Here is a 22171-nt window from a genome sequence, read left to right as displayed (position 1 = left end):
TTATTTAGAAACATGCAAAATTACCTCCTAAAAGAGGCAGGTACCGTAAGCATGTCACAAGGAATAAAGATGTGTAAAACCAACTGCTTGTAATTTTTTAGTGTGCATTAAAAAACACAGTATACAGTGATGGTTGTGATGAGGCAGAGCACTAACTTCAGAGAGAGGTTTTGCTTTTCTTTGCTGTTGTGTCATGTGATTAGAATCTGTGTCATCAAAAATGAAGCACTCTTTTCTTAGAAATTAGATATAAAATTTAAAGGACTGCATTTTGAAAATTGGCTTGAAACTGTTCTCAGGTTTCTGTTTTTGTAACCATTCTTCTTGGACATCTATGTCAGTTTCTTGGTTTGGTTAGGAAAAATCCTTTATTTTATACTTTAGGAGCCTATATTCAGAGCTATGTCAATTTGTAATCTGAAGAACTTCTTTCTATGAGATAGGTTTTTTTTTCCCATTTTTACTTGTTTATCCACAGAGGAACAGTATTAGATTAGGTCTTTTGAAGCTCCAAAAGTGAGACCAAATATAATCTGTAATATGAGAAGAAAACAAAACAAAACTGGTCAGAAAGTTCTAATCATGTTTTGTCAGTGAAAAATGTTACCTTCCTTACAAAGCTTTGCTTGAYGGATTTCATGGTCATTTTTATGCGTCTCCTAATTATCAAAAAGAGTGAGTTTATGAACTTTGAACRAGCATTTTGGTTCAAAATTACTCTTTATTAGAAATTTAATTTATGTCAATGTTGAAASATTAAGGAGTTTAGAAAAGCACAATATTTCAGAATTGTCTAAAGAAAATATTTCAATTGATTTAATTCTATTTTACTTTTCCCCAGACTTATAAATCATGATAACTTGGTAAGTGTAGGGTTTTAACACTTCATTCTGAGGTKGTTTTTATTGTTGTGGTTTTGTTTGTTTGTTTATTTATTTSTTTGGTGGGTTGTGTTTTTTTATAGCAACAATACCTAAAACTATAGAAGGCAAAACCACCCAAAATAACCAGGAAGAAAGCCTTTAATTACTCTATGGAACAGTGCCTGATTTTTGTATCAGTTGTGTTATACTGCTGACCGGGGTCTCTGGTTTCATACACCATGGTTTGAAAAGCTAATTATGGTGCTTGAAATGAATTTTTTAATATATAGAAATCCTTCATTTTTTAAAATTGCTTTTATATCAGTTTACTAGCAAATATAACACTATACTGGAAAAGATGAAAACTAGTTAAAGGCATAAAATGTAGAATTCTGGAATTTGAACTTAATTGTGGAAAGGTGTTTGTGGAAGTAGAACCTCAAAACACTCAATATTTTATTAAATATTTTATRTCTTGTCATAGAAAATGATTATTATGTCTAGTTCAATCTACAGATTTGCTTCTTTGGAAACTTCCTTTCATGAGAGCTGTGTTTCCGTGCTAGGATACAATGATACATGATTTTTTTTATTTTMTGGGTGCATCAGGTAGCGAAGGGCATTTGGTTTTTCTGATCACAAAACAAGCAGGCTGGGTGGGATAGAAGGCTAGAATCTATGCTTTCTTGTTTCATTGTGCTTATTTGAGTGCAATTGTCCATGCAGAATAGCCAGTAATAGTGTGGCTAGTAAATTGAATAATAACTAAAACTAACTAGTAAATAACTAGACATAAGTTGTCTACCTGCATAAACACATACCTACTGTACATACACCACATATGCAGAGGAGTGCCAGAGCAAAGAGGAAACAGAAGAATCATCTATATAGTACTGTTGACAGATTGCTGTGTTGGAAATAATTGTTCGTTGCCTTGTTTTGCATTGGGAAGTGTTGGCCCTTTATAATCACTGTAAGAAAGGCGGAAATGATGTCTTTGTAAGACATCATTTAAATGCTGTTTATTAAAGCTACCAGTGTAAGAATATTGCAGATCATCTTCCATACCTTGGGATACCATTAGCCCCGAATGGCATCGAGCAAGACTTCTCTCATGGGCACCACACCACGCAGACCACAGCCACAGCAGAGATTAACCCCTCTTGATCATTCACACTCTTGCAGCATTTTCTTACAAGGAGACAATCCTGTCAGGAGTGATGGTTATGGGAGAACTTCCTGCTGTGCTGTCAGATAAAGGCAGTGCCACACAGGTGGTACTGAGGGACGAGCTGCCCAGGGACCCATCTCTTGCCTCAAGTCTGTACTGTGGCAGGGATTTGAGTAGCACAGTCCCATCCTGTGAGCTGTGCTGGGCATGGGCCCTGCAGCTCGGCACAGCCTGTGCAGCCCAGCCTGGCTGCAGTGTGGGGCACTGACTGTGATGGGCAGGATCCTGCACCTTTTCCAGTCAGGATCACTCTGCACCTCCTGCTCACCCTCACCACAGGCAAGTCTGGACACAGATTCTGGCTCTGTTACAATAGCCAGTGAAGTTTGAAATATGAAGCATATGATGCAGCGCTGTATTATGTTCCTGTGGTATAATGTATTACATTTATTTTCTTCTACTGCCATGTTGTATTTAGCATTAGTTTGCTGATTTTTGGAAATTGGGTAGTAGAAGTATTGCTGAAGTTCCCAAATAAATGCAGACCATATAGATTGTTAATGCTGCAAGAAATATTTTTTTTTTCATTAGTTTCTGACTGTAGATTATTTTCTGTTAGAGAAACAGATACAAAATATGTTAAGTAAGTTGAGAGCTTTGTCTTTTACACTATGTCTGACTTCCCTTTACTGATCTCTATCTAAAAAATATGCTTTTCAAGTAGGTGAAGATACAAATTAGGATTAGGAGATTGCATTAGGGAAACTTTGATTCTGGCAAGACTAATGGCTTGAGGAAAAAATAGAGTATTAAGTTCATTCCAGGGCATATCTTTACACCAGTTGAGTGTAGTGTTTCAGGTAGCACAAAAGATTCTTTTCAGTATCTCATGGAAATGTGATCGGAGAGCTGCAATTTGTATGCAAAGTTGACGGCTAGATTCCATGTCAGGCTAAGATGATTTATGTCAAAGTGGCAGTGATTCCTTCTCCTTCACTTGTCCCCAGCCTTTGTGTCCCTGAATGTTTCCTGGCTCCAGCATTGGAAGTTGAGCTGCTCGGAAATGAATCAATTTTTGTGGGGAGAAGAAAGGAGAAATTACTCCTCAGCTTACAACTGTACTTAGACACCTTCTTTTCTGGTCACACAAGAGCTTGTGCCTTCAGCTCTCCTTCAGAGAAAAGCAGTGTGTRTTTGGAATGTAAAGGCAACTTAGGCTGATTTAAGTGTGTGAAGGGTGAACTGTCACATGCAGTGGAGCATATTCATAAGGGCACAGTGTGTTGCACAGAGGATGTTGAAGCAGGTTTACATGTAAGGTGCAAACATCCATTTGCAAGGTCTGCAGATGGTGGTGTAAATTTRTACCGAAGGTGATAGCTACTTTCATGGAAAAAAAAGGAAGGCAAACAAGGGAGAGGAAGACAGGAAAAGGGAAAGGTTTTCCCAGTGACCGGCATGGAAGGCAAGTGTGAGATGTCCAAATGCGCATCCTTCCATAGGTGTTCTCTACAATGCAGCAAGTGTTYGCTGTAACACTTTGCCGTAGTCATTCTGTGTTTTTTGTCAGTACATGTTCTAGTTACCTGTTGCTTACAGTGCTGATAGTGCTGCAACAGAGCAAGTGTTGGATACTGGCTGCTTATAGAGCTTTGTGCATGCAAAACTCAGCATGACGAAGAGCAAGACTCTGTCCTTGYAAGTCTCTTTCTGTGCTAAATTAGGAAGTGCAGGGCAAGTCAGCTCCCCTCTTAGGTTAGCTAAGTAGATAAAATACAGTCCAGCTCAGAACTGRATGAGGTATGGGTGTTTTCATCCTGGCTCTTCACTCAAGATAGTGAATGCAGTACTGGTTAACTTGTTAACAGCACTGGGTCATTGCCACACTGCATATCATGGCAGGCTGATAAAGTCTGTGTGATGCTGAGCTGAATCGTGTGAAGTTACCAGCTTTAGTCTCTGGTAGTTTGGGTGTCTGTATGCTGCAGTTCATTTTACAGTGTTGATAAGAACTTTGAATTCTCTGTGGATTTTCTTTATTGAAGTTAAATCCATACAAGTTTGATAAAAGAAAGTTTGATGGCCTCTGATAAGACAGAGCTTTTAAAAGAGTTGTCAGCCCTGAATCCAGCCATATTAGACAACTTCTTTTTTAACAAATGTTTCTTTATTCCTARCAGAGATTATAACAGAGGAAAATACTCTTTTGTCACTCAAAATGTACGAGTTGTGTACTACTGATTTAAAGGCTCACGGGTTGCAGTTCCAAGCAATTTTGCAACAAAGACTCACRAAGACCTTTCAGTTCAAATACCATATGTTACAGAAAAGCTAAAAAGGATGAACATGGCATTTTTTRTGGCTTCTTTTATCTAGGAGTTTTACAGGCTGACTCTGGGGAAGGAAGTGCTGATGTTTTCGGGCCTGGGTTGCTAACTGGTGTAGCTTGCGTGTTTGTCAGCACAGGATTTGGCACGACTCGGGAGAACTGGCACGCTACTCAGCACAGGCCAAGCCTTGAGACGGCGGGTCAGGTTTGAGAAGTATTGGCAGAGCTGAGGACAAAACATGTGCATACTCTCATATCTGCAGCCAATGCTAGAACCCGTACTCCCTCGCATCTCTGGCTTAAATGCAGCTGGCTTAAACTGTGTAGAAAAGAATTAAAAACATGGCTGTTTAAATTAGAGCAGTTAAACAATAAAATAAACTATCAATTCTGACTACAAGATTTCCAATTTGCCTTGTTGCCATTGAATGCTKGTTTGTTTTACTTTTTCTTCAGTTAGAATTGAAGAGAGTAATTCCTGGTTTAATTGTCCTGCAGGACTTTCAATTATAGAATGTCTGTAAGTGACAGAACAAATTATATCTTACAGACTTWCCTAAACTAAGAGTTTTCAGCCAAGAAATAAAACCACTAAAAACTGAACAGCAGCTTTTGATSTTTTAGTTTGAAAAGTAGTATTAATCCAAGCCCAACCCTTATATTTTGGGAAAATTCAGAAGTTGTTTTCTTAATATATAAAATKCCTTAATATGTGTCTCACCACAATCTAGAGAGCTTGAGAAATCTATATAAAAAAAAAAAAAGGTTTCAAAATTAAAAACACTTGTGAAATATAGGAACAAAGGGAATACAAAACAATGACAAGCTAAAGAACGGAAATAAAGTAATTAAAGCAGTTTCTTGCTTGGTTTTAAGGAATTTGGATGGTGTGATAGCTCTGCAAGCATGTCAYGCAAAGTGGTGGTGTCCCTAGGATAAACTACAGCTTCTGTGCACTTGGGCATTTTCTGCTGCACTGAGCCTTCATCTTAATCGTGTGCATGGTTACTTCTTCCTRCATGTACATTGTATTACCAGGGAGAAGGCTATCCCCTTTCTACTTTGGGCATGGGGGAGTGCACAAACCGTTGCTCTTCTGTTTTTTCATAGCTGTGCCATTCTGAGCACATTTTTCTTTAATGTTAATAAATGCTTTTTTACAGTGCCATTTGCAAGACCAAACTCAGAAGAGTAAAGCAGCAACRTATTGTTGCCTCTTGTGGAGCCAGCTACACTTCCTGGCCACAAAGCACAGGGCATCACCCTAYCTGGGCATGTAGTTCTAGCTGCTGGGTAGCCTGCTCCCCTGCTGCGGACTCARTTGCTGCATGGAACTGTTTGCTTAGACTCCTTTGCTGCTGAAGTGATGTATATCAGCCCTATGGACCAGTGCCTAAATACTGAACAAGCACTTTAAAAATGAGGGATAATAAAAGAAAGTTTGAGGGCTGGTCTTTGGCCAACTACATCTGCAGCTGCTGGCTTCATAGTGGACTAACATGTTATCCAATCTARTGATCAAAGAGAGAATAGACTGTGTGATTATTGGATAAATTACTGAAATTGTTAAGTCATATTAATAAAAGATTGTGTGGTGAAAGAATGGAATAAAACGAAAAGTTTGTTTCTTCTATGAATGCTGACTTAAAGATTTAATATGTGCATCAAAGGGAAAAGATTTGAGGGAAGTGTTACTTGACATGAGTGCTTAGTAATGCAATCTAAATCCTCACCCAATTTCATTTGTTTCACAAAAGTTGCGTAGTCCTATGGGGGGGAGGGGGGGTGGAATGGAAAATCTAGCCAGAGGAACAGCTGTAGAAGCCAAAGTTTGAAATATGTGCGTTTCAATGCAGGAGACAATGTAAAAATCTGTTGATACTRCCATCTCCAAAATGACACCTACAGTTATACAGCCAGTTATCTAATTTACAGAAAGAGAATGAAGTCTGAAATTTTCCTGACCTTTAGATATTCTTCTGCGCTTCTTGAGCACCATGTTTACCTTCTAGCAGAAGACTGCTCTCAGCATGGAGAGCCTCGTCCGTTTGAGGCACTAATATTCCAGTGCGTAATATAAAGGGTTGTTGGATCTGAAAGTCTTCGATCTCATATTGATTAGATCAGCCAGCAGCCTGGAAAATGCAAAATTCAGATTACTCCATGGAGTCTTTATGTTTTTCTAGGCACGTGATTAGCCTAATATCTGTTGCTGAATTCCTGTTATTGAGGCTTTATGTTGGGGCTTGCTGCAACAGAGGAGGATTTGGTGCACAGCTGTGTGTRAAGCAGATTTTTTTCCCAAGCATATATACTGCGGCAGATGTGGGACACTAAGTTGCCTAAACATAGGCCTCTAGTGCCACTTGAGACATTGTAGGGTGTGTGAGACATCCACATGGGACCAGTGGATTTGGCAGAAGTCCTAGAGGTGACCTTTGCTAGAGTGGCAGCTGAAGGTCAGGCAGGATACCCTGGAGCATTTTAAATGGTCCTGTGTAGCGAAGTTTAGTCAATCGAAGCAATCCCTAAAGGCRATGTTCAGTTATCATGCCATTTCATATAATCCACTAGGACTCCAGCTGTTTAGGAGAAAATTGTCTGTTTCATGGATCAGTCCTGTGTCACATCATGTGGATGTTTTAGGTACATGACTGCATCTCAAGTTGTACTGTATATTTGTGTTTAGGCAGCTCAGTGCAGTTCTTTAAAGTGCTGGTGGGATTTGGATCCAAGCTCAGATGCCTTTCAAATAGTCTCTGCCTGGGCATTAGAAACTCAGTCCCCCTTTACAATCTGTGGGTGGATTAGTCAGAACAATCACTGCTCGGGAATGCTGTTTGTTTGCCTTAAACTAGGCTGTCTATGTTTTGTATGGATCTCTCCAGAGCTCCCCTTTTATAGCGACTTCGTTTCTACACATTAACTAAATACCWAAATTTAGGCATCTGAATCTAGAGCTGAATCCTGCTCTGAGAAATAATCCTAAGAATGTTGATTGGCAATAATTTTATGAGTGCTATAGTGGGAGTCATTTGACTGTCATAGTGGAAGGACTGAAAAACGACAAAAATCTGTCCCCAGAGAGAAGATGGAGAGAAAAGTATTAAAAGAACAAACTCTTTAGGGACCTATCTGTGTAACAGCAGTTTTGAGGAGAGAGGCATGCAACTACGGAAATGCTTTTGATTGAGTAAAGTAGTGTTTGTCTGCAAGAGGCTGTTTGGCTGTGGAGACCAGTGCCCATGCTCCCCAAGTGAAGTGAACCCTCAGTTCTGGAGCCTGTTGTGTTGAACTGATTATAGCAGARCAAGCCCCTGGTTTGTGGGGGAGCAATGTGGGGTGCTGGGATTTTTACTTTGCTACAGTTGTCAGCTTCAAACTTTAGGCATAGGGTACAACATTCTTCCTCTAAAAAGGCCAGGAAGAGTCAGAGGAGCTTTGCCTGCATTTCTAGTCAGTATTACAAAATTCTGTCCTTAAAATTTGCATTTTAAGGATTGAGAGGTGTGATGATAAAAATGTTTACTGTCTGACTTTGCAAAAACTCCTTTCTGTATTCCTTGCACTCCTTCCAGTAGTTTGGGAAAAAAAACCCCAAAACTTGGGAGAAATGATAAAAACTACTTGGAAACAGAAATTAAGAATTTGGTTGGAATAGGTTATATCTTCTTAAATATGCTATTATTTCATTCTGAACAAGAAATATTGATTTCAAAGAATTAAAATTTAGGGAAATAAAGAATAGTCCAAAGAGTAATGCAAGTGATTTTTCAGATTAGCAATTTAATTGTTCATCTGGAAATAGCTGATTTAGACCATTAGATGGCAGCATGAATTTGTGCAAGAATTTCTCAGCAAAAACACGGTCAAAAAAAGTTGCTTTTTTTTCTATTCTGAAGCTTTTCATAACTCTGAAAAGTCATAATTCCAGCATAAATCAATTAAAAYCAGGTTTTCTGCAAGGCTTTGTCTCATCATTTTCTACAAGTTTTCTTCTCCTATGATAATTGAGGTTGTAATGCAGTAGCTTCAATGGCAATTTTCTTTTTTTTATGTAAATCTAGTGTAAGTAAAAGGTGCCAGTTTGTCAGCAGTGACAATTAAATGTTTATTTTATCTTCACAAAGCATGAGTTCTTCATTTCGTCATATTAATTCATTCTTCAGGCCTGACCTAAAGRTATTTCCTTAAAGATAAGTCTGCAACTTGGCCACTAAACCTGCAGTCTGTTCTTACTAATGAAGCTTTCTGATGATTTGAACATCTATTTGCTTGGCAGGGACTGAGCTTGCCAGCTGATACTTGATTCAGTTGTGTACATTACCAGTTGAGACAGGATTCAGATCATATCTTAAAGCAAAGTCTTGTACATCACCCTTTTATTTCCCCTGCTAGTGTACTGGCATTATGGTGTAATAATCCAGTTACAGACTTTTAAATTAATTCTTTTTGTTTGTCTTCTTTGTGCTACGTTTCCCTTCCCGTGCCCTGTTTGTTCCCACTAGCTGCCTGCCTCCCACACAGACGTATTGTTGTAAGAAAAGTGTTGAGTACAGCTGTGCTAAGATTTTTCTTTGCTAGTATCTGTTTCTAGGAAAGGAAAAGGGAGAAAGTCAGTCCATTTCCTGTTGGTTTAAAACAGCAGAAACATCTGTTTGACTTAAGATAGTTTTCCCAAAAGAACRGTGGCAAGGGAGCTTGCAGGTGATGAGCTTTGCCATTGCCAGTAGCTATCAGTTTAGACAATAGTGGTTAGTATGGTTGGCTTAAAACAAAATAAGATTCCTTAAATAGCAGAGGATATTTATTCCTGCAGTAAATTTTTTGACAGCATATGTTTAATTTCTACAAAGTTTTAAATCTTAAAAATACATAGAGTATCTGGGATCGGAAAACCCAGATTTTGCTATGGAATCTATAGATTCCACAAAATTCTGTTCAAGATTGGTTTTTCTGTAGTCCCCTCACTCTGTTGTCATGAATTCGTACAATGCACACTAAATGGTGTTGGGTAATGTGTCCTGGCACAATGTGCCTATTTCTGACAAGTGCATCCTGTCACTACCATCCACTGCATTAGTGGGTACATTTAACCTATCAGGGATCAATAAAATAGATACTCTACAATATTACATTGACAGGTGTTAAAATAATGTTATGTAGGSTAAAATCAAGCTGACAGACTAGAGAGCAAGCATTGAGGGTAGTATTTCAAGTACAGTGTCTCTTCATTCTCCAAGTCAATGCACTGGTATCATTAAAATCATTTTAGCCTTAAATGTAGAGCATCTAGATACTTCACCACTCTTCATGCCTAAATGTGATGGATCAGGCGCGACATTTACACTATTCCAGCGTATCTTTGCTCAAGTAGCTTTGTCAATGACCTCTTATTTGTAGAGGAGCTTCTAAGCCCTAATGCTTCAGTCTTTTCTTAATTAATATTTTTATTAATTTTCTTTTAGGATATAGTGACTTTCCCAGACCACTTGCTTTCTTGCTTTATCTGCTAAGAGGACTTGCTGTTTGTGGTCCTTGGCTCCTGTTTTGACTGTTTCTCCTGAAGCTTCTTCAGTGGACAGCGTTCTTCAGGTTTTTAACTTCCTCAGATCTTTCTCTGCTCAGGAAGTACATCTGGCTCCAGATGTGTCTCTCCAGRTTTCAGATGTGATTTTTTGTGTTCTCACAGAGGTTGAAAACATAAAGAGATGTAATACAATCCTTATCTTTGATTTCCTATTGTCTTTCAACCCTGCCCTTCCGCTTGAGAGACTTCCAGTAAACCTTCTGATCCACAGATTTTCAGAGCCAGCAGTCTGCCCGAGCACCTTGTGAATCACTTCAGTCTGTTGGCTTTGCAACTCACTGGGTGTTGTTTCTCTAGCCCTGCTTTTARCACAGCCAGCTTTACTTTCAGGATATGGACAAAAGATTAGTCTTGTTGTTATATATAAAAACAAGCACTGATTCAGAATGCTCCTCCAGGAGCAGGAGTATTTTGGGTGTGTTTTGTTCTTTCCACACAGTTAGCTTTTGATTCACCCTTATATTTTTCCTGCAGTTCTGCTCAACTAAGGGTATTTCAGTTGGGACACCTGTGAGATAGTGGGTTCAATGGAAACAAGCCTGTGTGGCCTCCTTTCGTGTTATGGCCTTTCTGCTGTGTCCAGAACCTGWATATTGGTTACCAGCAAATATGTTCTCTTTCCTTTGCCTGCTTGTTTTGGTAATGACAGAGGTGWACTGCTGTTAGAGCTCAAACTTTACTTTGAGAGGTCACCATAGTTTTCCTGAGGGAAGAAAGCAAAAAGAAGGTTAGTGGCTAWTTTTTTAACAGCTTATAACTCTGTAAGATCTGACTAGAACTGTACCCTATCCTTAGAACTCTGTCACTTTTGAACTGAAAGTTTTGCCACAGAATGAGAAAGTATTAAATATTCTGAAGAAAGTTTTTCTAGATTCTTTCATAATAGACTATATGCAGTCTCAATGCAGAACTTTTCACTAGTAGCCACTGTATTATAGTTTCTTCACATCATGTCTGTAATATTAATTTTGGTGGGTGCTTGTGTTCTGTGAAAGAAAGTGCAGTTAACATCTCTTCTGCAATGCTAATTCACAGAATCTTGTAAAGATTTATTTGTCTTTGTAAAATATTTTAAAGAAGAATGCCAGTTTAAGTTGGTTTTTATTGTCACAGAAAAGATAGCTGCATTCACAGGTACTTATCAGGTACTTTGGCACCATAATGTGTTTGGATTGTGTGTTTTATCACAATGGGGTACCCCTCAGTGTTCTTAGTAAAATGGGTACCCCTCAGTGTTCTTAGTAAAAGAGAAGTCACCGCTTGACAAAAACCAATCCAAAACTCTTAGCTTTGAGGTTCTGTTCTGTGACAGCGGAGAATAAGGATTCTAATTACCTTATTAATTTGGATTCAAATTTCACRCTAGTGTCAGGGAAATAGAAATGAAGATTCTTAAGGAGTTGTATGTCAGCAGCAGAGCTTTGGTTCACTTCAGTGAGGGTAATCTTAATCTGTATGTTGACCTTGTTTACTAAGTCAAGGATCATAATAACTATTTCCCATRTTAGGAAGAATTTCTTTACAAAAGGGTTGTCAAGCAATAGAACAGGCTGTCCAGGAAGTGCTTCACTGCAAGAGGTATTTAATAGACACATAGACATGGCACTTAGGGACATGGTTTAGTGGTGGACTTGCCAATGCTGCGTTAATAGTTGGAGTCAATTTTCTTAGCGRTCTTTTCCAACCTAAATAATTCTATGATTCCATTTTAACAGTCCTTGATATCTCCATTCTTCAAGACTTTTTCTGAGTCCCTGTTTTCTAGAATACAATTCCACCCATCTTACAAACATTGCTTACATTTCCTACCTTTAAGAAAGTCTGCAATCTTGTATCTTAGTGTATGGATCTAATGTAATCTGAAATCTTTTGTTTATATTTAGTACTAAATTTTATTCACTGGATCAACTGAGATAAGTCACTGTGCATTGGTGACCACTACTCTAGTATCATTGCATCACTTATGCATTTTTATTAGCAATGAATTCCCATTTACTTGTCAGTCATTGGTGTAAATCTATTATGCCCATTAAAGGTTGAGAAARAATATTAAACAATGTCTGCTTCCCTAGGAAATCTGCTCTTTTTATGCTTTTAAGTAGAAAGGAATCAAAGCACCRAAAGGCTTCACCACTCATTTTTTGGTTTCTGATTTTTTGACCCTTTACAAACTTCTTTATGGCTGATAAACAGACACCTTCCTTTCCCCTTCCAGGTGTATCTAAAGCTTCCTTCTTAAGGCCATCCACCTTTTTGCCAGCATCTTGATATGATGTGCAGGGCAACATAAAATGCTCTCCCTTTGCAATTGGCCAAGTCTCTCTCTCACATTTCTTTTCTTTGYGAGTCTGATTGCACAGATGAGATTTCTGGGTAGAAGCTTTAGCTGGCCATGCATGGCCTTTTTTAGAGGTTGCAGACCTGATAAGTAGCAAGGTAGGGGAGTGTGCATCCTCAATTAACTGCACTCATCCTGCTGAGGGGTGGCTTATTAGGTCAGAATTAAGTGTGATTTTTCAGCTTTTTCTTACTTTCAATGCTTTAATTGCCAATTTTTTAAAGCTAAATTTCTTACTCATGATAATATAATTYAATGCCTGTATGTTTACATTCCTCAAAGTGGGAGAAGAATGTAGACAAGTACACAAACTAATTATTTGAATTTCAGTTAATTTGAAYGGTAACGATCACTCTGGGAACTTTTTTGGGCCTTCTTCCTCTGTGGTTTTTCAGGTCAGTTAATTCCTATGAAGTCCTAGCCATGAGATGATTTTGTTAGTAGCACTTCTATTAGAATTATATTAACAATATAAATATATGATAAAATGAAAGAAGTGAGGTACTTTATTCTTTCATTTACTTAGTGTCTAGGCTGGTAAGTGACATGATTGGTTTTTTGGTTTGTTTTTTTTTGTTTTTTTGACATGAGTTTCTTATGTAGTCAGATATGCAGCATTGTTTATATTCTTTTACGGTAATGGCTATTTGGACAGGATTCTCAGTAACCACTCTGCATGCTTGTAAAGATTAGTGAGTAATACAGTTCATGGGAAATTTTATGAGCTAAAGTAGATAAGAGTTTGAGATGTTTGTCTTCTGGATGTCTGCTTTAACCTCTAAGTATACCGTGTACATCACAGCTTCATTATGTTCTTCCCTTTTATTCTTATTGTACTTGGTTTTGTGTCACAGAAAAGAGCCTTTTGTTTTTCCTCATATTATCTTTTCCTGTCCCCAGCCCTCATTTCCATTTCAGCATTGTCCACTTGACATTTTCCAGTGTATTAAACTGGAGGCAGTATTCGTGCTATGTTCCTATATTATTGATGCTCTTTTTACAGTCAAGAATAAGTTGAAGTTTTGTTGACCATTTTCATTATTTAGATATTCAGTTGATAGGTAAAAATTCCTCTTCAGAGGCACATAGCATTTTACTTTCTGTTCTCTTCTTGATTCTGTTTGTTGTTTTTCACTTGTTTTTTTTTTCTACATTAGTCTTCAATATACAGTACTTTGGGAGGTTCTTCTCATGTTCATTTTTTCCCTGGGTTTTTCCCTTTAACTTCTTCTTAGCCTTTTTTTTCCCTTACACATCTCTTGCACTAGTTTGTTTTTAAGAGAGGGTGTTTGGGCTGGCTTTGAGACCCTTCTGGAACTTTGACAAGTTCTTCAGCTTAACTTCAAGGTTTTAGATTGAAGGAGAGAGCAATAAAAGTGGAAGCAGAGACATGAGTTTACTGTTCATGGGAGCATCTCTGAAACTAATGCTACATAGCTAGTTCAGAATGTTTCCTCTGTTCCTGGTCAGCTTAWTCCATGGCAGTTCAAAGTCCTTAACTCAAAATGTCTGTAACTTTTTGTTGGTTTCTTCTAATTACTTGTGATGACCAACAGGTTTTTTTTTTTAAATTCTTGTTGTAAATATTTACTATAAATGGTAAACAAAGTAGTGGTAAATGCAAAGAGTAAATATTGAAATATTTATTTCARTCAAATGTCTGTATTGAGCAACTTGAAATTCAGAGAAGTAGTGATGTGGCAATATTATCGTCTTGTCATCACAAATTCTGCTGGGAAGATTCCACATTAGATAATGTTATGTTAAACTGAATCCTCCTCCCTCTTGTTTTTCACTCAGGAATGTTTCGATATTGTGATTGTGGAAACATGAGTCAATTTTTTTTTTACTAAGTTACTCATACTGCTTGAAAGAACTACATAGCCTCCAGCTCAGGAAAAGAAAAAAAATAGAAAAGGGAATCATGAGCTTCATGAAAAATTCCCAGATTCGGAGCAAAGTTTAAAAGAAAGTATAAATAAAGACAGATAAAAAGGTATAAAAAGGTATATACTAAAGGTAGATTGTGTATGACTAATGTGTTAACATTACATGTTGTATGTAACTCTTTAGGTAAAGAGAGTAAAGGGAATTTTGTATTTGTGGGATTCAGTTAAGCATTTTATAGCATTAGATAAGGATAATGTTGTCATTAAACTGAAGGAGAAGGGGATTTGTGTAAGGAATACAGGGTGGGAAAGGAAAAGAAAAATAATCAGCAGTATTAAAAGTCAAACTAGGAGGAAGATTATTAAGTACAGTTCTTCCAGTTTTAGAATCAAACTTTTAAGTTATTTTTGTTAAAGATGTTTGCACAAGAAGTAGGAAAATGTTCATGAGATGTATAAGGCATYATTGATACACAGGAAGGTCAAGACAGGCAGGAAGACTTGGGTGATAGACAGGACTGACATATTAGAAATGCAATGAGACTAGACTTTCCAGTCTAAAATGTAGGATTAATAACATGGGCACTAGTAGTACTAACTGTTGTCACCTGAGAGTTATTCAGTTGGAAATCACAGAACAGAAATATTATATTATTAAATATCTGCAAGATAAACTGATATGAACTAGTGTGATTGAATTAGTGGAGAGGCAGATGTAGTTTTTAAGATGCAGTGAGCAAGATATTTCTGGTAAATATTGCTATTATACAGAACACTGTTAGCCTTTCATATAGTATATTGTCTCCCATTCTTGGCTTTTGTATTTAAGAAYAGGAGCAAGTGTGAGGAAGGGCTGTGAAGGATTATCAAAACAGTGGGTAGTTTCTGAACTACCTTCTTCAGAAGAGTAGGGTAGTTTCTGAACTACTCTTCTTCAGAAGAGTTCTGAAATACTTTAATTTATTCCCTTTCAAAGCAAAGGCTGACAGGGAATGGGAAAGCTCACCTTGGARGGTAAACAACAAAAATATAAATAAGCTCCGTAAGTTACAGGATAGTATTGACACAAAACAAAATAATGTATGTATAARTATAGCCAAGCTGAACATTAGGAGATTCCTAAGTATCAACTCAGCTTCTAGATCATCCTCCCAGCAGAAGCAAGTAATCTCATTTGTTTTCTAATAGACCTTAACAGATAAAGAGGATTACATTATGCAGTTGCCTGCAACTCATGGATCTTGACTGCTTAATGCAGGATTTGCTTACATTCCTGCAGTTGAAATAGAGGTTTGGGGTTTCTGTGTCTTAAAATGGGAAGCATCTTTTTTATGTTTTCTGACTTTTTTAAAAAGATGAACAGATGCTTTTSAATATCTTTCTGTTAATATGTTTCCATCACATGGTTGTTCTTTACAATTTTTACATAGTCAGTTGAACATTCTTTTGCTTAGGGATTTTCTAAAACTAGGTCAAAATTGGTTTCATAACTGACCATTGCAAATATCAAATAGAGAAAAAATACTGAATTCATTCACAATTAATTAAATTAATTTCAAGTTTTTAAAGATTTGACTTATAATTTAACACCGTCTTTGGAGTGAAGAATAATCTGGGACAACTATACATGATTTTTCTTTTTTTAATTCTCATCTGTGTAGCTGAGAGAAGGTCAACTTTCAAATAAGAGATGTTTGTGGCTAAAACTGATATACAGTGTGTGTTTTGCTCACTTTATATTTAGGTTTTTGGAGGATGTGAAAGTAATCTAGAAGAAGGAAGCCAGACTAATTAATCATAGAATCATGGAATGGTTTGGGTTGTAAGGGACCTCAAAGATCACCTTGTTCCAACTCCCTGCAATGGGCAGGAGCACCTTTCACTAGACCAGGCTGTTCAGAGCACCATCCAACCTGGCCTTGAACACTTTCAGGGATGGGCATCCACAAATTCYTAGGCAACCTGTTCCAGTGCCTCGCCACCCTCACAGTGAAGAATTCCCCACTCCTATCCAGCCTCTCATCCACCAGCACCCCCAAATCCTTTTTGGCAGAGCCGCTCTCAATCTGTTTATTCCCCAGGCTGTGCTGATACCAAGAGTTGCCCTGACCAAGTGCCTTTCTTTTCACTTGGTCTTGTTAAATCTCATGAGATTTCCATGGGCCCATTTCTGGAGCTTGTCCAGGTCCCTCTGTATGTCGTCCTATCCCTCTGGTGTAACAGCCTCCCCACTCTGCTTGGTTTCATCTGCAAATTTGCCGAGGGTGCACTTGATCCCTTTGTCTGTATTACTAATGTAGGTGTTAAATAACACTGGTCCTAACACAGATCTCTGAGGGACACCGCTTGTCACTGATGTCCATCAGGACTGAGACCCTAACTGCTGTATTCTGGCTGCAACCATCCAAACACTTTCTTATCCATCAAACAGTCCACTCAACARATCCAGCAYTTTCYAGTTTAGAGAGAAGGATGTTGTGGGGGACCATGTYRRAGGTTCTACAGAAATACAGATAAATGACATGTGTAGCCCTTCCCTTGTCACACCATTGTATAAAGCCACTGGGTTAGTCAGGCAGGATTTGCCCTTGGTTGAAGCCCTGCTGGCTGTCCCAAATCACCTYCCTTTCCTCCCTGTGCCTTAGAACAGTTTCTAGGAGAATCTGTTCCATGATCTTCCCAGGCACAGAGGTGAAGCTGACAGACCAGTTGTTCCCATCATCCTCCTTTCTACCCTTTTCTAAGATAGGTACAATGTTTCCCTTTTTATCAGTCATGTGGGACATCATTTGACTGCCATAACTTTTGAAATATCGTGGAGAGTGTCTTGGCAACTAAATCCACTAATTCCCCTAAGGACTCTGTGTTGCAGCTCATCAGGTCCCAGTTTATATTCAGGTTCCTCAAGTGGTCATGAACATGACCTTTACTTACAATAGGAGGGACTTGGGTGGTCTGRGATGGAGGTTGCCATTGAAGACTGTGGCAAAAAAAAAGTTGTTGAGTACCTCATCTGAGCCTTCTTCTCATCTGTTGTTACCAGTTTTCCGGCAGCGTTTTTCCCGGGGAACACCCTTCTCTGACCTTTCTTTTCTGGTTGAGATACCTGTAGATGCCCCTGTTATTCTTTACATCCCTTGCCAGGTTCAGTTCCAGCTTCACCTTGGCTGTCCTCACCCTATCCCTACACAACCATATTCCATCTCTATATTCTTTCCAGGTTTCCTGTCCTTGTTTCTGTGCCTGTGCATTTGCTGCTTTTCCTGTAGTTTGACTAGCAGTTCTCTACTCAGCCACACTGATCTCTTGTTTTCYTTGCCCAGTTTCTTGCTCCTGGGAATTGCTAGCTCTTGTGCTCTAYGGAAGACTTCACTAAAGATCTACCAGATCTCTGTTCTGCTCTCTTGTCCCTTAGGGCAGTCTCCCAGAGGACCCTATTGACTATCTCCTTGAAGAGCTGAAAGTTTGCTTTCCTAAGGTTCAGGGCCTACCTTTACTCTGCCTGACCCATATCCCTCAGAGCWGGAACTCCAGCAAGGCATGATCACTGTAGCCCAGACTGCCTCCAGTCTTGATATCCCTGAGTAGCTTGCTTGCACCAGTGACCAAGAGATCCAGTATCACATCCCCTCTGGCAGGGCTGTCTATTACCTGGCTCAGGAATCATAAAGTACAATCATCAAGGTTGGAAGAAACCTWTAAGATCATCAATYCCAACTATCAATACAGCACTRTCACTGTAASCCCTACATCACTAAACCACATCATCCGGTGCCAGATCCAAATGCCCCTTAAACATCTYCAGGGATGGTGACTCCAYCACCTCCCTGGGCAACTTATTCTGATGCCTGACCACCCTAATCATGAAAACTTTTTAGTATCTGATCCGAATCTCCCYTGTCTCACTTTAAGGCCATTTCMTCTTCTTGTGACTAAACAACCCAGCTCCCCTCAGCTGTTCCTCATAACACACATTTTCTAGACCTTTGTGCTTCACTGGGACACGCTCCAGCACCTCCAAGTGAGAGACCCTAAGCTGAACACAGTATTCATGATATGGCCTCACCAATGCTGAGTACAGGGGRGTGGGTTCTCTAGTTCTGCTGGCTACACTAGTCCGATAAAGGCCAATATGCCGCTGGCCTTCTTGGGCACCCAGACATACTGTTGGCCCATATTCAGCTGGCTGTCAACCAGCACTCTCAAGTTCCTTTCTACTGAACAGCTTCTCCCCAGCCTGTAGTGCTGCATGGGATTRTTGTGACCCAAGTGCAGCACTAGGCACTTTGCACATGCAATCGTCCTTAGCCCATTGATTGTCTGACCAGGTCTCTCTGCAGAGCCTTCCTACCTTTGAGCAGACAAACACTCTYACCAAACTTAGTGTTATTGGCAAATTTACTGCACTCAATCCCTACATCAGATGATCAGTAAAGAGGTTAAAMATGACCAGCTCCAAAACTGAGCCCTGGGGAACATCACTAGCAACTGCCTACCAAATGGATTTTGCCCCATTCACCTCAGCTCTCTGGGCCCAGCCATCCAGCCAGGTTTTAACTACTAAAAAGTCCACCCATCCAAGCAACTGGTTTTTCTAGGAGGATGGTGTGGGAAATAGACTTGACTGAAGTCAGGTAGATGACATCCACAGCCTTTCTCTCATCTACTAAGTGGATCACTTTGTCATAGAAGGAGCTCAGACTGATCATGCAGGCTTTGCTTTTGTAAATCTATTTTGGCTGGGCTTGATCCTCTGGTTGTCCTGCATGTGCCATGGATSATTTGTTTCATAGTCTTACCTGGAACCCAGGTCAGGCTGACAGGCCTGTTGTTCCCCAGATCATCCTTCTGACCCCTCTTGTAGATGGATGTTACATTTCCAGTCAGCTGGATCTTCATCAGTTGAGCAGGACTGCTTTTAGATTATTGAGAGGGGTTTTGCAAGTTCTTGCTTTTCAGTTCCCTCCTTACTCTGGGGTAGATCTAGTCTGGGCCCATAGGCTTGTGAGTGTTCAATTGGCGTAGCAGGTCACTGACATCTCCTCCTGGTTTAGGAGGGCTTCACTCAGMTCCCCATCACCAACTTCCACCTCTGGGACCTGGGTATTCTGAGGGCAGCTGGTCTTGATATTAGAGATTGAGGCAAAGAAAACATAAAGTATCTCTGCCTTTTCCTGACTTCCTGTCACTRCTCTCTGCATTTAACAAATTATGAAGGCACTCCTTGACCCTTTTTTTGTTGCCAGTGTATTTATAGAGACTTTTTTTGTTGTCCTAAATTATAGCGGCCAAATCARGTTCTAGTTGGGCTTTGGCCCTTCTAATCTTCTCCCTACATGACCTTATAGTCCTTATAGTCCTSCCAAGGTACCTGACCCTCCTGCTAGAGATGACAGATTCTTTTTTTCACCCTGAGTTCTTGTTTAACCARGCTGGTTAAGAAGTTATCCTCCATGCATTCCAGGAGTCTCCTGGATTGCCTGCACCTCACCCTGGTGCTTTCCCAGCAGATGTCAGGGTGGTTGAAGTCCCCCAGCAGGACAAGAGCCTGTGAGTGTGATCCTTCCTGGAACTGGAGCAGCAAGRCTTCATCTACAGGCTCTGCTTGATCAGGCAGCCTAGCCTGTCGTAGACACAGTTCAAGAATAATGGACTGTAGTTCTCAAAAGGAGTACTTGGAAAAGAGAGCCTCTTTGTTCCCAGGTGCTATTGTGGATCTGCTGAAAGAACCAGAAGGTGCACTGTGTGAAGACAAAAGTGACTATACTGGATGTTTCCTTATTYAAAACATAGAACCACATCTGTAAGAAATGCACGTGGCTAATGGACTGCTTAGGAAAATAGGACATAGCCAGGGAACAGCTGCACTAAGCAACTTGCTCCCCTAGAGAAATTTCAGGAGAAATTTTGGAGAAAAAAAATGTTACAGAGAAAAAGTTATTCACAGCAAATGCTGTTTCCTACTCCCCTGCATGGTCTGTGTCTCTATCCCTCCACTTGCAAAGCTCACAGCATTTTCTTGATTAAACAGTGCTGGCAGGGCTGGCAGGGCTGCCAGCTTGATTGACTTCATGTGGAAAAGGAGCCAGATAGAAAAAGTGCAAAGAATGACCCTTTCAGCACAGAGCTGGCATCTGAAGAATGACTTTTCCATACTGTGTTGTATCTCATATTTTAGTGGCCTTTATCTTGGCCAAAATTGTCCCAGTTCCTCTTCACTTTGCATTATGAAATGGAAATAGAATAATATTTCCTATCACATTTGCATAGTGGGGAAGTAATTGAGTTTATTTGTTCTTTTTTACTTAGTTGAAGTATACAGTGACCATTAGAATTTAGAGAAAACCTCACTGGATTTTTAAAATGGAGCTAAATCAAAATAATCTTCCTTGTTTCTGTGAGCTGCATCTTGCACTTACTTTTTTTCCCCTTCTAAGAAGAAAGTAACAATACTTATCAAAAACATTTTGCCATTGAGGAATCTAGAGAAATGCAGGAAATGCAGTTTGAACACATAACGTATGCAGTAATACTTTATTTGTTTTTGTGTGTGTGGATTTGATGGCCAAAAAGGAAGAGGCCCCAAGGGCTCCTTAGTATGCAATTAATATTTTGGCTAGAAAAGCAGCAGATTGTTTCAGTATGCTTACATGTTATGACATCATATTCCAGTAAAATTATAATGAACAGAATTTTTGTTTGTCTCTGTGGCAAACCRAAATGAGTTTTCTAATTGTCAACAGACCTTGGTGATTTATTTAATTATAGTGGCGCCCACTCACACCAACTTAGTTAAGGTCTGTCAGCATTTCTGTTGTGAACCCCTGTTTTTAGGGGTTTATAACTAGTTGTAAATATTTACTCGTTGCTGAAACTTGACATTCAAGGTCACAGTTGTAGAGCAAATATTCTTTTTCAGGTTGACTATTCTAGTGGCATTAGCTAAAAGGTAGATTTCTGGTGCTGTTGCAATTAGAGGAAATGGAGGGAACCTGCTTTCGAGGCCTCTCTTATTTGAAGGATCTTCTTATGCATCTCAAATATCCCGAGGAGACAGATAAAAATTAKTTCCTGTTTTAGATTATATGTGATTGCTGGTGTATTATCTGTTATCACATTTTGTTTTCTTCCAATTGAATGTATCATTTCACATGCCCTTTTGCTGTCTTCTAGCTTTACAATCTTCTGTCATTTGGCTGTTTTGGTCAGCTTATATTCTGAGGAGTGTGCCAGAATCACCTGAAAATCTCTTTTACATGAGAATTTTCTCCAAGGAAAATCCTAGTGTTTGTAGCAGCCATGTAGAATGCAGGCATATGCATATTTTTTAACTGAGGATAATTTAAAAGCTATTAGAGACCTAATGAGTCAATATATGAGGTGTTACAGTTCAAAGTCCTGACTGTTTTAGTTCTGTGACTAAAGAGTGACAGAGAACTGTAGATCTGACATGTAGATGTTCTTGTGATGGAAAACACTATGCTGATAYGTTATTGCATAATAATCTTCAAATTCTATATGAATATTCCAAAGACTGCTAATGCTTTCAGCCATTTTTAATAACTCCTGTGTAGTATATTTGGAAGGTTTATTAATGATCAGTGCCAGATACATCATTTTACCTTTGCACTGGCCTGTTCTTTACATGAGTATACATCTTCATGATGCAGAATCATTAATTATTAAAACTCAGTTTAATTATGCTGTACTTTCAGACTGTAAACTATGATTACTTTTGAGGYTTTTGTAAATACAGTCTCTGTCCTCACCACTGAAAAGAGGAGGATGTTGTTTCTTTTGACATGGTCCTTGTTGTAGGGAAGCCAAAATCCTCACAGATTTAGTTCATTTTCTGAGGATTTCAGGTGTTCCTTTTGACTTTCCTGGCAGTGCTCATATTATCAGTGCTCTATTATAACTCTGCTTGAGGCCAAGGAGAGCAAGAAAAATTTAATCAAAACCATGTAAAAGCCTAATCATTCTGCCAATGC

At 39.0% G+C, this 22171-nt stretch overlaps 1 protein-coding gene across 6 annotated transcripts in view; it reads left to right on the top strand.

Moving 5' to 3' along the window:
* Window positions 1–22171, top strand: part of STAU2 (staufen double-stranded RNA binding protein 2) — a 170721-nt gene that overhangs the window by 28892 nt on the left and 119658 nt on the right. The window lies entirely within an intron of this gene.

Source organism: Malurus melanocephalus, unplaced genomic scaffold, assembly GCF_030028575.1.
Source record: "Malurus melanocephalus ecotype Western Australia unplaced genomic scaffold, MMel_1.1 scaffold_32, whole genome shotgun sequence".
Lineage (NCBI taxonomy): Eukaryota > Metazoa > Chordata > Aves > Passeriformes > Maluridae > Malurus > Malurus melanocephalus.
Note: the sequence above shows the minus strand (reverse complement) of the source record. Positions and strands in the feature narration are given on the sequence as shown.